Below are 12,571 nucleotides of genomic sequence, written 5' to 3'. Positions count from 1 at the left end.
AACCAAACTAGGAAAAAGTCCCCTTCCCCCTGCCCAAAAAAACCCAAAACCAGAAGAAGGGAGAAATGCATCCCCCCATATTACTACTGCAGGTCTTCACCTGCAATTCAAGAATATTTCTGTGACAGATTATATATATAGAAGATCCTGCCAAATACCAACAGCATGAATGTTAAAAGCTAACAGGAAAACAGTTAACAATTCCCCCTACTTCTGCAACTCCTATCCTATGCAGAATCTGAGACAGTAAATCACAGGATCTCTGTCTCAATAGCATTGCTAAAGGATAAAGCAGAAACAGCCATCATCAAATGGCTTCACTAACACACTGTCAAGTTATTTTAGAAGCCATCTCCTTTTTAAAATAAGCAAAATTTAATCAGAGCTTGAAAGGACATAGGAAGGAAGAACTAGTTACAGCCAGGGAGGTTGATTTGGTTTTCCAAGGAGCATCTCTCAGCTAAAGACTCCTTCTTCTGCCCACCCCAGCTGCAGTCACCACCACCACAAATCAGCTCCCAAATAGCTGTGAGGTAAATTGATCACGGTATCTTAGTCATTTATTAAAGTCCTACTAAAATCCAGCAAACCAGTGAGAGGGAACAAGCAGAAAACCATCAGTGGGTCAAACTACCTGCACTGTTAAACACTTGCTTTTCCTCTAGCTTTTTGTACAAGTACCCTGCATCCTTAGTGGCAAAGTATTAGGATTTTTGTTCCTTTTTGCAACACAACACATTAGTTCTCCACATCTGTCACCAGAAACAGAAAGCTCTGTGGAGCAGCACTGTAGCCAGAGTGATGACTCCCTGTGCCTGTGACTCCCAGCCCACCTCTGCCCACCTTCCTGCTCTCCATCTGCTTGTTGCCCTCGCCCTCCACAGACTTTTTCCTCCAGGCTTGGATGCACTTGTTTCTCCAGCTGTTTCCCCCATCTTCCCTTTACCTCTGTGCTCATCAAACATGCTTTTAACAAACCACTTGAGATCCTCACAGCCAGCCTGAATCTAAGGACTGCTGATTCTTTCTGAATAAGATTTAAAGAACAGCTTTTCCCTACCCAGCCACACGTAGCAGCTTCCACCCAGGGACAGCTCATTGCACAACTCAATTACAGCACATTTCTTGACCTCTGCAATGGAATCTTGTCCTGCTCATATCAAATCTTAGAGAGCTGAGAAGAAAGGTCCTTCTCCTAGCCAGCAATTTCAACTGCATCTCCACTGATACAGGCCTCCATTCCTGCTTTTCTACTCAACCAGCTGTTTGGCTTCAGATAAAGGAAAACCTTCCCACCTTTCCTGCCTGTTATCTCCCAGTTCTGCTGGGAAAAGCTGAATCCCACCTCCAAGCCACCCACACTATCCACAAGTCAAGCAAAACAACCAGCCTCTCAGCTTTCTTCCACAGCAAGATCTTCCATACAGTTAAAGAAAAAGACCTGGAAAGTAGCTCTGCTTCTTCTACAATAACACTTTCAATAAAAAGTATCTTCAGGAGCCTCCAGCTCCTTTAGGTCTCTGCTGATGCTGCCAACAGACCTGGTGGTCGTGGGCTCTCCTGTATCCACTGATATCATTTTGTAGGTGAGAACATCACACACCTTGAAGCATCTTCCAAAAGAATGGGAAGACCAGCTGGATCCCAAGACTTCACTGCTTTTTAGCAGTAAAAAAATCAAACAAATACCACTTGAAAAAAAAAAAAAACAAAAACTGCACTGCAGAGGGACCCTGACAGCCAAGCCAGTTTTGAAGATGAGCAGTACTTCTTACACATCCCACTACTTCTTGGACCCTTATGCATTTTCTACTATACAGTGTTTCTGGAGACAGGAGGAGGATGGATGGTCATGGCACACCTGCACTGCCCAAGAACAGCCCAGACCACTCAAATTTTGCTATTTCATTAGGGCTCCAACAAAACCACTTGTAAGTAATTCATAGCAATAGAGCCTTTTTCATCCAGGCATCCTAGAGGAATTTCCAGACCTAAAATGCTGCATTACTTGCATCTGTTGCTAGACACAAACTCATTCATCTAAGTCAATGATACAAGGGAGTTGTGTAAGCACTCCTTCTGTCCGCGTACATCCTCCCCACAGCCAGCTTATTTCTGCCTCTCTCTTACAAGTCCATCTGCTGCATGCACACACTGGCATAGAAATTTTGAAGTCCCCATCCCAGCAGCTTTTGCTTAGGATGTGGCTGCTCAACCACATTCAATTGCAGTGGTTGAACAGAACCAGTTGCACATGGTGGACAGCAGGGTCTGAATCAGTCCACAGGTCTGTTTAATTACAGCAGGAAGGCTCATTTATTAGTCCCTTTTCAAGTGTAGTTTTTCCACTTTTGTGGGTTTCTTACCTTAAAAAGTTAGCATAACTGGGTTAACATCCATGGAGAACAGGCAGTTAGTTCTATGGATGAGATTAGCTAACAAGCTTGAGCAGGTTTTATGTTTGACTATCAGCTGATCTGGGCACATTACCTCATTTATGTGGTCTCTGCTGCAGACACTCATTACCTCACTGTGTAGGATTCCTCAGAACTACTTTTCTATTTTTTTTTTAAGTCATACTTGAAGTAACCCTTAATTATTTGTGGTCTGGCAGGAGCTGTAATACTAACCTACTAATGAGAGAAATACAGCACACACAATAATTATCTGCCACTATGTGCACTGAAATGAAAGTGAGCACGTTAACTTAAGCCTGAAAGGCTGTTTTAACTCTAAATTTGAAAATAGAATTTGATGGTGCATGATTAAACCTCAAATTCTGCAATCAGGCAGGCGTTATTGGAGCAAGAACATGTTAACTTTACCACAGCGGGAAGTTTTATGAAATCTTCCTTTAAAAAAAAAAATCAAGCTAAAAATAAGTACTCACTCTAAAACACCGTTTTGCTCTCCTTCTACAAATCTTTATGATTTACTTTTGAGTCAATAACTCACTAAAATTAACAAGATGAAATTATGTTTTGACAAGTTCCAGTGCTGATGAACAGATTTTTATATCACGAATCCAGCTTCACCTCATTTTTCCACCACAGCTGACAGTCGAGACGTGAATCATTCATTCCTTCTGGCCTTTGTGTATTTTATCAAATGCTACAGGGAACAACTAACTTCAATTCCCTCAAGTCATTTCATAAAATGCCAAACCTAATGTTCTTTCATACTTCGATAAACCTAAGTTCTATAGGAAAGAAAACATACATCAAGCCAAGCTCAACCATTTTGACCAGATTCTGCCATCAGACCAACCTTACCAACACAGATCTACTATACATAATCCTGCCACTACGTATATATATATATATAAAATATACCACTGGCCAAGCTTTCCACCATTTTTTGGCAGCATACAAGGTTATCTTCTGCACATGGCTTTGCAGAGTGGGTGGGTGGGCATGATGAATAAACTTCATTCAGGATAAATATTTGTCCGTAGAGCAAAGGAGCTGAAGTAATTTCAATACACCCAAGAGGACAGGCACATGTAGCACATGCCCAAAACTCAGTGGACTTCATACAGAGGAGCTTTGGAAAGCTTCTGGAAGATGCTTAACAACCAGGACAGCAGCCAGAGCACTCCCAGAAGGATGCAGACCTGAGACTCCAAGGGGAGAAAGAGCAAGGACATTTCTAGGCTGAACAGCTCTGGTCAGTTCCCTGAGTTGGTCTCTAGCTTCACTAATAACCTCCCCTCCTTGGCTAGATAGCCCAGAGAACTTCAGATTTTGGGTAAATGGTCAAAAAGGAAGTCATTCCCTTTGGACAGAAGTCAGATACCTGCAAGCTTCTTGTTTCTCCCAGAAAACTGGTGCTGTTGGGATTCTGGCAAGCTCCTGCCACACAAACAAAATTACAGGAGAAAAAAACCACACCAAATTTTCACCACAGCCACTGAAAGAGGCAAATCTTAGTAACTCTACTGAAGTCAATTGGCCTGCAGCAGAGAACATGATCCCTGTGATAACTCACCAAATCCATGAAGTCTCCATTTTCTTGTACAGACTGGATGTTTTCCATTCAAAGCATTTAAATGCAGCACCTGACATGCCCTGCTGAAGTCAGCAATGACAGCAAGTTCCACCAGCTCCTATACCCCACAAGGACATCATCCAAGGTCAGGCAGTGTGTGGGGACTTGAAGGATGCCTCCTCCTCCTCCCCAAAACTGAGCATCTCCTCCTCTTGTACCTTTACCAGGAACACCACCAATTGGAGCCACCCGAGAGTGTAAGAGGCTGCTCTATTTGCAGCTGCAAACATTTTATTTATTCTGAAAAGTCAACCAACACAGCTGTGAGATCTGAAATATGACTCGGTGGAGTTTGCATCTTACTGCAGGCAATCACATTTATTATAATAAATAACTATAAATAAATAATGAGGTTGCTTAACAGGGACACTGGTAACCTGTCTAGACAATTGCAGTGGTGACGTACTCTGCACTGGAATGTCCTCCACATTAGCAATAAGTCTTGATTAAAAGAATTATTATTTTTCAAGCGAGGCAATGATTGCTTATTTAAAAAGACTAAAGCCTGCTTCTCAGCTCTGCCAGCATGCACTCAGCAAGCTTAGCTAGCAACACCTCACTCTCTTGCAAGCCTTCACTGAAGCAGACCCTTAGAAAAATCAGGGAAACACTCCAGCATGCAAAATTTCTTGCCATATAACCCAAATTTTCCTATTTGAAGCTGCAAATACTGCTTCATCAATAGGCTGGTGTACCCACGGCTCAACAGCACCCTGTGACCATCATCCCAGTCATGGTGGGGCTCTGTGGGAGAACTGTTCTTCCCTTCCCTGGCATTTCACTGTCTGCTTAATGGAGAAAAGCAGTGGCCAAACTAATAGCTGGGACATATGACCTTAATTAATTAGCAGACCTAGTGGAAAATGCCAGCTCTGCACTGTCACTGCCTTGCTTTCAAGGACCCTCTGCCTGCATCAGCAGCACGGGGACACCGGGGCCATTAATGGCTGCTCAGGGATAAGGACAGATGATGTGAGGGTGGCTTCAGCAAGCTGGTATACAGAGAGAAGGTCTGAGACAAAGGAGTGACCTCCTGTGAATCTGTTTGTGGTGAATGTCTTCCCTCTCCATAGTGACGGGCCCTAGGAGGAACTCACCAAGAACAAAGCTAAGGTCAGCTGCAAGGGATGCAGAGCGAGCAGATGGCCGCCTGCCACCTCACCAATCAGCAAAATCATTCACTTCAACTGCCTCATGAAATATTTCCTCACTTCTTTCTCTCCCTCTCTCTCTTGCTGTCTTCTTTCATCCGTGCAACTGCGTCCATTTAGGTTACAAGACCCATTTAGCACATAGCTGGGAAAGCAACCAGAACAAAAAAAATCAGACCACGACCTCCTCCAAAGACTCCCAAATCCTAGAGGCAACTGCAAGAAGCAACACTCTGGGAACAACACAAAAAACATTCTTACTCTATAGAAATATTCCCTGCCCTCAAACAGGTCTGCTGTTAAAAACCATTTCAATACTAAACTTTATCAACACTGGTCACCACTCTTCAGGAAAAGATCTTCCTTTTTCCCCTAAGCCATTTGTCTGCCCATGGAGGAAAATCCCAGTGTTGTGGACTTTGTAGAAACAAATTCTGCAAGCAGCAGCTCTACTAATGTTCAAAGGGTGGCCACAGGAAGCTTGACCAAGGATTTGAAAGACATCTGGCTATGCAGGATAGATGTGCATTCACATGGGCATGGTTTCATCAGTCAGGTCCTAGCACTGGCTCAAAATCTTGTGCATCACAAAAATGAAACCCACTATCACAGCTGCCTTTTGGGATTTACATATTTATTTCCACGGGTGACATTAGGGAATAAATATTGTGTAGTTTTGCAACTAAAAAAAAAGTTCTGTTATTGTTATCAGCTCTAAATCATTAAGGCACATCCAGATCTGAGTTAAGCATGTTTTAAATACCTGTAATAAATAAAACAAGTAGATTCCACATAGACTACATTTTTTCAGGAAACATGACCTTACCCAGCTCCTCCAGGACCACAGGCAGCCTTGCAATTTAAATCCAATTTCTCCCTCTAATTTCCCATCTCCTTTTTTTCAAAGCTCAATTCCTTCAGTATCCATTGCACGTCAGATTCATAATGCTAATCAAACTTCTCCAGGTAGATATAGAGTTTATAAATTAATCCTGGATAAAATAAATACATCAGCCAATCTTGGTACAAACATTCCTGCCTCTGATTAATCTGAATTCCAGGACATGTGGCATGCATTTCAAAAGGGAGAAGAAGCAGGAAAGATGCTCTCCCAGCACTCAGCACAGCGTATTTGCATCAATGTGACCTCAAAGCCACAATGCCTGGGCAGGTGGCAGGATGAGACTCGTAGTTATTATGCAAAAGTACAACTTGCTGTGCTGTTCCTTCACGCCTCCTTACCCAGGCAGGGAGCTCCAGGTGCATGGTGCTTGCTGCTGCCAGGGCTGGAGGGTTTGGCTCTGAACCCCAGGTACAGGAGCTGGGATGAACCAAGTCCACAGCCCCACACCAAGGGGCACAAACTGTGCCTTCCAAGGCATCCTGGCTGCTCTAAGATATTTATAAATAAAGTGCCCACAACTCAAGTTGTACTTTCCTGTTTTATGCTAACTACAGGCACCTATAAGAAGCGATCAATAATAGTCTGTGCCATACCCTAAGAACCCTAAAATGTTAAGTGCAGGAACCCTCACAGACAAGACATTACGGCATTTATAGAGGCTGCACTGCTGGAACAAAAGCTATTTATACACTAACTCAGCAGAGCTAACAAAATTGGCTGGGTGGTTTAAACAGGACCCAGGGCCAGAGTCTGAGCAGCTCTGCTGCCCCATATGAGGTGTAGCTCTACACTGAGCCAGCTCCCAGAGCTACCAACAGAAAGAAGATGCACGAAAGCTGCAACTAAGCATTCCTACATGGGGAATATAAGGGCATCAGGGGTACCTCAACCCACTGGGAAGAAATCATCTCAGTTATACCATTTTACTGCAGTGCTAAGGCAAGGCTTCCCAGCTTGCCATGCAAAGCCCACGAGCACAGGAGAGGGCACAGAGCTGTCAATCAGTCATGGTGGGCTTACCTTGGACTCACCCACCTGAGAGTCAGAGAAGCCAAGGCTCCTCTGGCCACATCCCTACCAACCATGTCAGCCCATACCTTCCATGACACTGGCACCACTGGCTCCTCCTTGGTTGTGCCATTGCACAAAGTCTTGGTTGGCTGCTATCAATGCCATAATTTATCATTCTTTACAGAGTGTTAAGGGTGTATTATATATCTGACAGGCTTCACTTAAGTAGACACTACTTGTTGGTGTAATAGGTACAGTCTGAAGAGAAGTACTAAGTACCTTCCTCATTAAATGAAAACACAGTGGTCCCAATCTCTGCCTTCAATTCCACAGTGAAATTCCCTCTCTTTCACCATGGACACAATATGAGTGCCAATTAAAAAGTGAAAGCAGAACTCAACGCAATACTAAAGCAATTAAACAGGAAAAAAAGTCAAGAGAGCAGGATGAACACAGTCTACTGAGGACGAAAAAAGAAATTAGTCCTCTAAAAGCAACAATAAAAAACCTGTATGTACTGGATTTGATTTTAAGAAAATGTTAGCAATAATACATATGCTCAGTTGAGTTGCCCAGAAGAATTAGTTTTAAAGAGAAAACAGAGTTTAAAAAATACACTTAGAAAGCAATAGTATTGTTCTGGTTTATGTACTGTCACTGCCATACACTGCTGTACTTTCCAATACTTCAGAGGTCACAAAGTGCTCTCCCATCCCCAAAATGAAGCCCAGCAAAGTGCTAATGATAACAGTTAAAGCAAGACGTGGAAACCTACTCCTAAAAATTAACAATGTCAGAAACAGCACTCTGGTTTAACAGCCCTAACCAGGCAGTCAAGTGCAGCTCACAGGCTTGTCCTCCCAGCAGACTCCTCTAAAGAGCCAGGGCAAATCAGGAATTACTAATTACGAGAATCCAAGGAGGATGTAGTGACATTTCTTTGTAAGGCTGGAGCATTTTGTGGCTATTACACTGGCTTTTAACCTCTCATCCCATCACACAACTCCTAGGAGTTTTGTGGTCCCAGCACAAACCCTGTGGAAAAGAGCTGACACTGCAAAATCCCAGCTCTTATCATTAAAGCTAACCGGATCCTGATCTTCAACCAATTTAAGACAGAGCTGATGCAGGGCATGAATTATCTCCTTTCCTGGCAGGCAGCCTCCCCAGGGAAGGGGGCTCTTCATGCAATCAACGGGATGAGCACCATTGTCTTTAACAGGGATGAGCTGGGCCATGAAGGCACCACCTCTGCCAAGTCCAGGGCACACACGACGGGGAGTCTGCAGATTTTGGCTCCACAGCAGCCAGACCAGACAGCTCTGGAGATCAAATCAAGATCAGACCTGGCAGCACCCCAAGGCACAGTATCTGCTTTGACATTTTCAATGCCCTGTGGATGCCTCCAGGAGCAAGCTGAGGGTGAGCTGCGAGAGGCATAACAGCCAGTACAAACTCCCTCCCCAGGTAGCTCAAACTCACAGTAACCTTGCTGTTAACTCCCAGAAAACTTAATTTCAAGACAGAACTGAAGTCCTCTAATGTTACCTCTTCTAAAAGCTTACTTTGTGCTCAAGAACAAAAATAAAGTTCTAAACCCAAAGGAATGAAAGGGTTACATGATCTATGTGTTAGACAGGTCTTAAAGTGTTCTAATGTCTGGGCAACTGGTAAGAAGGGGGAGCTGACCTGAAATATCAAAAAATTCCTATGTGTTTAGGAAGCTTTACCAGTAAACTCAGCTATCGATCAGAGTACTGACCCTTTCAAGCTTGCACAGACCTAGAATTTTAATATCTCCGCCAGGTATCAAGAAGAAACTCCAAACTAAGGCCAAGTCTTAATAACACCAAATAATGTTCTTTTAAAATGTGCTATTATATCATGCTATTAAACTACTGACAGTGAAGCACTTTCAGGTATCCTGTGAACATCTCTAGCATCAGCCACTGTGGAAACAAATACTCTTGGACAACAAAGCAACCAAAGAGCTTCAGGATGCCCAACTGCACACGCTCATCCCTTCACGCAAATATTGTTCTGAGACTCTAACATGCACAAATTCTACAGGACTTACTTGCTCATTCTCTAAATCTCAGGGTAATTTTATCTTGACCACCTCCACCACCCTAGGCTTAAAACCCATGACAACCTTCAGACAAGCTCACTTTCAACTCATAAGCTGAGAGCACGGAAATACTCAGTCCTGCAGGTCATAAGCCTCCCCTCAGCAAACAACACCCAGCAAGATGCAGGTCATTCCATTCAGAGCAATAATTCCCATCCCAGGAAGTCAGAGAAGGTGCAGCTCAGGACACTGCACACAGCTCCCGTCTGTGGGATGCGGGAGCACGCAGCCAACTGCAACAAGCAGGGAGTTATCTCAGGGAAAAGGTGATGTTTCAAAAGCAAAACAGGCAACAGTTTCCACTCTCAGGCTTTGCTTAAAGCAGATGCTACTTGATTTTTAAACCCACACCTATATATAGTTACAGTGAGTGAAAATGTCCGTTGATACTTGTGTTACTCAGGAGTCGCTCTAATTATTAACTACAGCTTCATAGCCTCCGGTGCCTTCTCCAAAGAACCTGCAGGATCAACTCCACTACCATTAACAGAAATACCAGTCCTGACCTCAAGGGGAACTGTCTGGGAGCAGCCAGAACCCTGCACTGCTGCAGCAAAGAGAAAGGTTTGCAGCACATGGGACTGTCCTGCTCCAGCTCCATCAGTCACTGCCCCCACCTGCACCTCCACTGCCACCACAACCCTCTGCACTTCAGTGAAGCACACATGGAAATGAGCACACCAGCCCACTGCCACCACAACCCTCTGGACTTCAGTGAAGCAGAAAGAAGAAGGCTAAAACTCTACAGGGAAAAGCTGCCTGCTGGTTTGCTTCTTACACCGAGTTGTTCCTCCAGCATCAGCCCGTCCCCTCCAAATTGCTTCTGTATCTTGCTGTACAAAATGTCTTTTTTCTTCTCAGGAGGCTGGAACATCTCGTAGGAATGATGACCAGATTTCACAATATGTGGTTTTGAAGGTTGGTGTTACATTTGACACTGTAGCTCCAAAGTAATTGTGACTAACCACTAAATCAGCATGTGTAATGGATTCCTCTGAACATTTATAGCTAGCAGTTCCATTATGCTCTAATCTGGAAAATGTCTAAACGACTCTCCACAAAAATTAGATGGGAACATAAATGTCTTGATAAAAACAAGATTCCAGAGATACTCCACTTAACCACAGTGACTTCTAAAACATAATGTCTAGTGCAATAGCATCCACTGGAGTACAGTCAGTTGCTATTTGATTTTTAAACCCATGCTTCAAGACATCAATCTAGAGAGCATCAAGTCTATGTGAAAGGTGAAACAATTAAGAACAAACCCCTAGGACAGTGCTGGGATCTGCAAGGAGAGTGAGTGGCAGCAAAGGAAATGAGGAGCACCAAGAGGCTGCCTGGGAGCTGTGGAGGGAAGCTGCCTCTCCCTGCTGCCAAAGGGTAAGCTCAAAGTCATCCTGTGCTCCTGGATGCTCATCCCTGCACATCATTTGAATGAAAACCCTCCAGTCCACAGCACTGTAAGAACTGTCTGTCCTTGTTCAGATGCAGCCTCTTCCTAAAGCCGTGACTTCCAAACTCGTCTGGGGATAACACAGCTCCCGAGGGAGAAGCACCACCTTAGAGATCTTGTCTGCCCTCTCTCATGCAGAAAATGATGCCAGAAAAAGGCCTTTATGCAATCAAAACCACAATAAAAATAATACAATTAGCTAAGCATGCAAGAAGCAAAAGAGGGAAGCATAAGTGATTCATTCCATTTTCCTGGAAAAGCTTGAACTGTGTTTAAGCAGAGGACAAGTTGAAATTTTCCATTAGTGGGAAAAAAAAAAAAAAAGGAAAAAGCTTGTTTAAAGAGAGAAGGGGAAAACCCACTCAGGTTCAAGTACAGCACAATAAATTTCACCACAAATCTCTGCTAGGCAGAAAACCTGCTCCCAGCTGAAGAAGCAGTGGAGCTTGCAAAAAGGCTGCTCATTTAATATAAAAACTGTATAAAAGGCCATAAGAGAATCCCAATCTTCAAGCAGGGAGGGAACAGACAATTTTTTGACAGTCCTCTCAGAAAATTTTCCTCCAGTCTCCCTGCCTGGGGGGCACCTGGGAGGGGGAACAGGCGGTGAGGAAGAGGTGGCTGGGATGGGACTGCTGCAGGTGACCCCACAGAGCTCGATGGCACTTGCAGCCTGGAGTGATCTCATCTTACTCTGGGCCAGCATCACAGGCGTCAGTCTAAACCAGGGACTTAAAAACACTTCACCACTACACTTTCCTCAGCTGTACACTCCTCCACCACAACCAAGGATCAAAGCCAAGTGATTGCAGCACATCCCAGCCCTGCTACCTGCATTAAAGTGAAGGGTTTTGCTTTTGTCCTTAACAGAAAGGGATGTTTCATCTCAGCTGCTCAAGCAAAGATGAAAAACCTTTTGCAAAATAAAAGAATGTCATCCACATGAGCTGAAAAGTCTGTCTTCTGCTCCTCACTTCTCCAAACATCCAAGACTGGCTCCCAGCAGCTATCACACCGCAGATGTTGGGATCACTTACACTAGCACAGATCATGCCCTTGTACACAAGGACACAATGTACTCTTCAGCTTCCATAAATCCTACAGTAACCTAAATCCAAAAGAAAGCACATCTCCCAAGTCCTGTAATAGAGCCCAACACAAACTTCCACAAATACAAAAAAGGGAATGACTTCTGGCAGCCCAGAACTGCAATTCCTGTTTTCACATTGCATCCAGATGCCTGCCTCCCCTTTCCATAGGAAATCACATCAGTCCTCTGCTGTAATCAAAATTGTTAGCCATGCCTTAGAGATACAGTCCTACACAGGCAAGCCATCTGTAAATGCTCATGTGTCCAGTGACTTCTGTCACTGTCACTTCTGCTGAGTGCTTGGTGGGAGGAGATGAGGTTCCCACCCCAAAGCTGTTCTCAGTAAGGGTCTCGGGAAGACAAATACATGGAAGTCACAGGAAAGCATTTTGGTAACATCTGCTGCCAAAAAAGAGCAACTCACTTCACAGACTGTTACCTTCTCTTGATGATCAGATTTCAGCTTGAGTGCCCATCATCACGAGATGACAACCTCAGGTTTAAGCAACCTAACCTCCATTCTAAACAACTAAATCCTGGGAAATCCAACTAAGTACTGGGAAATGCAGCATGTTCTGAGAAATACAAATATCCTTAAAAAGAGTTTTAATCACAAGAGTAAAGAGACCAGAATATCACTTCTCTTGATGGACCATTTTATAAGACATTAAATATTTTTACTGTAAGGGAAAAAATAAAGTATGATACTGCACTTTATACCCATAACTCTTCTATGATTACAGAGGTTTATTGCAGGAAGCAATTCACCTTCCTGACATCAGAT

At 43.7% G+C, this 12,571-nt stretch overlaps 1 protein-coding gene across 1 annotated transcript in view; it reads right to left on the bottom strand.

Annotated features, from left to right (window-relative positions):
* HS6ST2 (heparan sulfate 6-O-sulfotransferase 2) overlaps positions 1–12,571 on the bottom strand; it is a 127,979-nt gene that overhangs the window by 102,671 nt on the left and 12,737 nt on the right. The window lies entirely within an intron of this gene.

The sequence above is a fragment of the Motacilla alba genome, chromosome 4A (assembly GCF_015832195.1).
Source record: "Motacilla alba alba isolate MOTALB_02 chromosome 4A, Motacilla_alba_V1.0_pri, whole genome shotgun sequence".
In the NCBI taxonomy this organism is placed as follows: Eukaryota; Metazoa; Chordata; class Aves; order Passeriformes; family Motacillidae; genus Motacilla; species Motacilla alba.
This window is presented reverse-complemented; position numbering and strand designations above follow the sequence as displayed.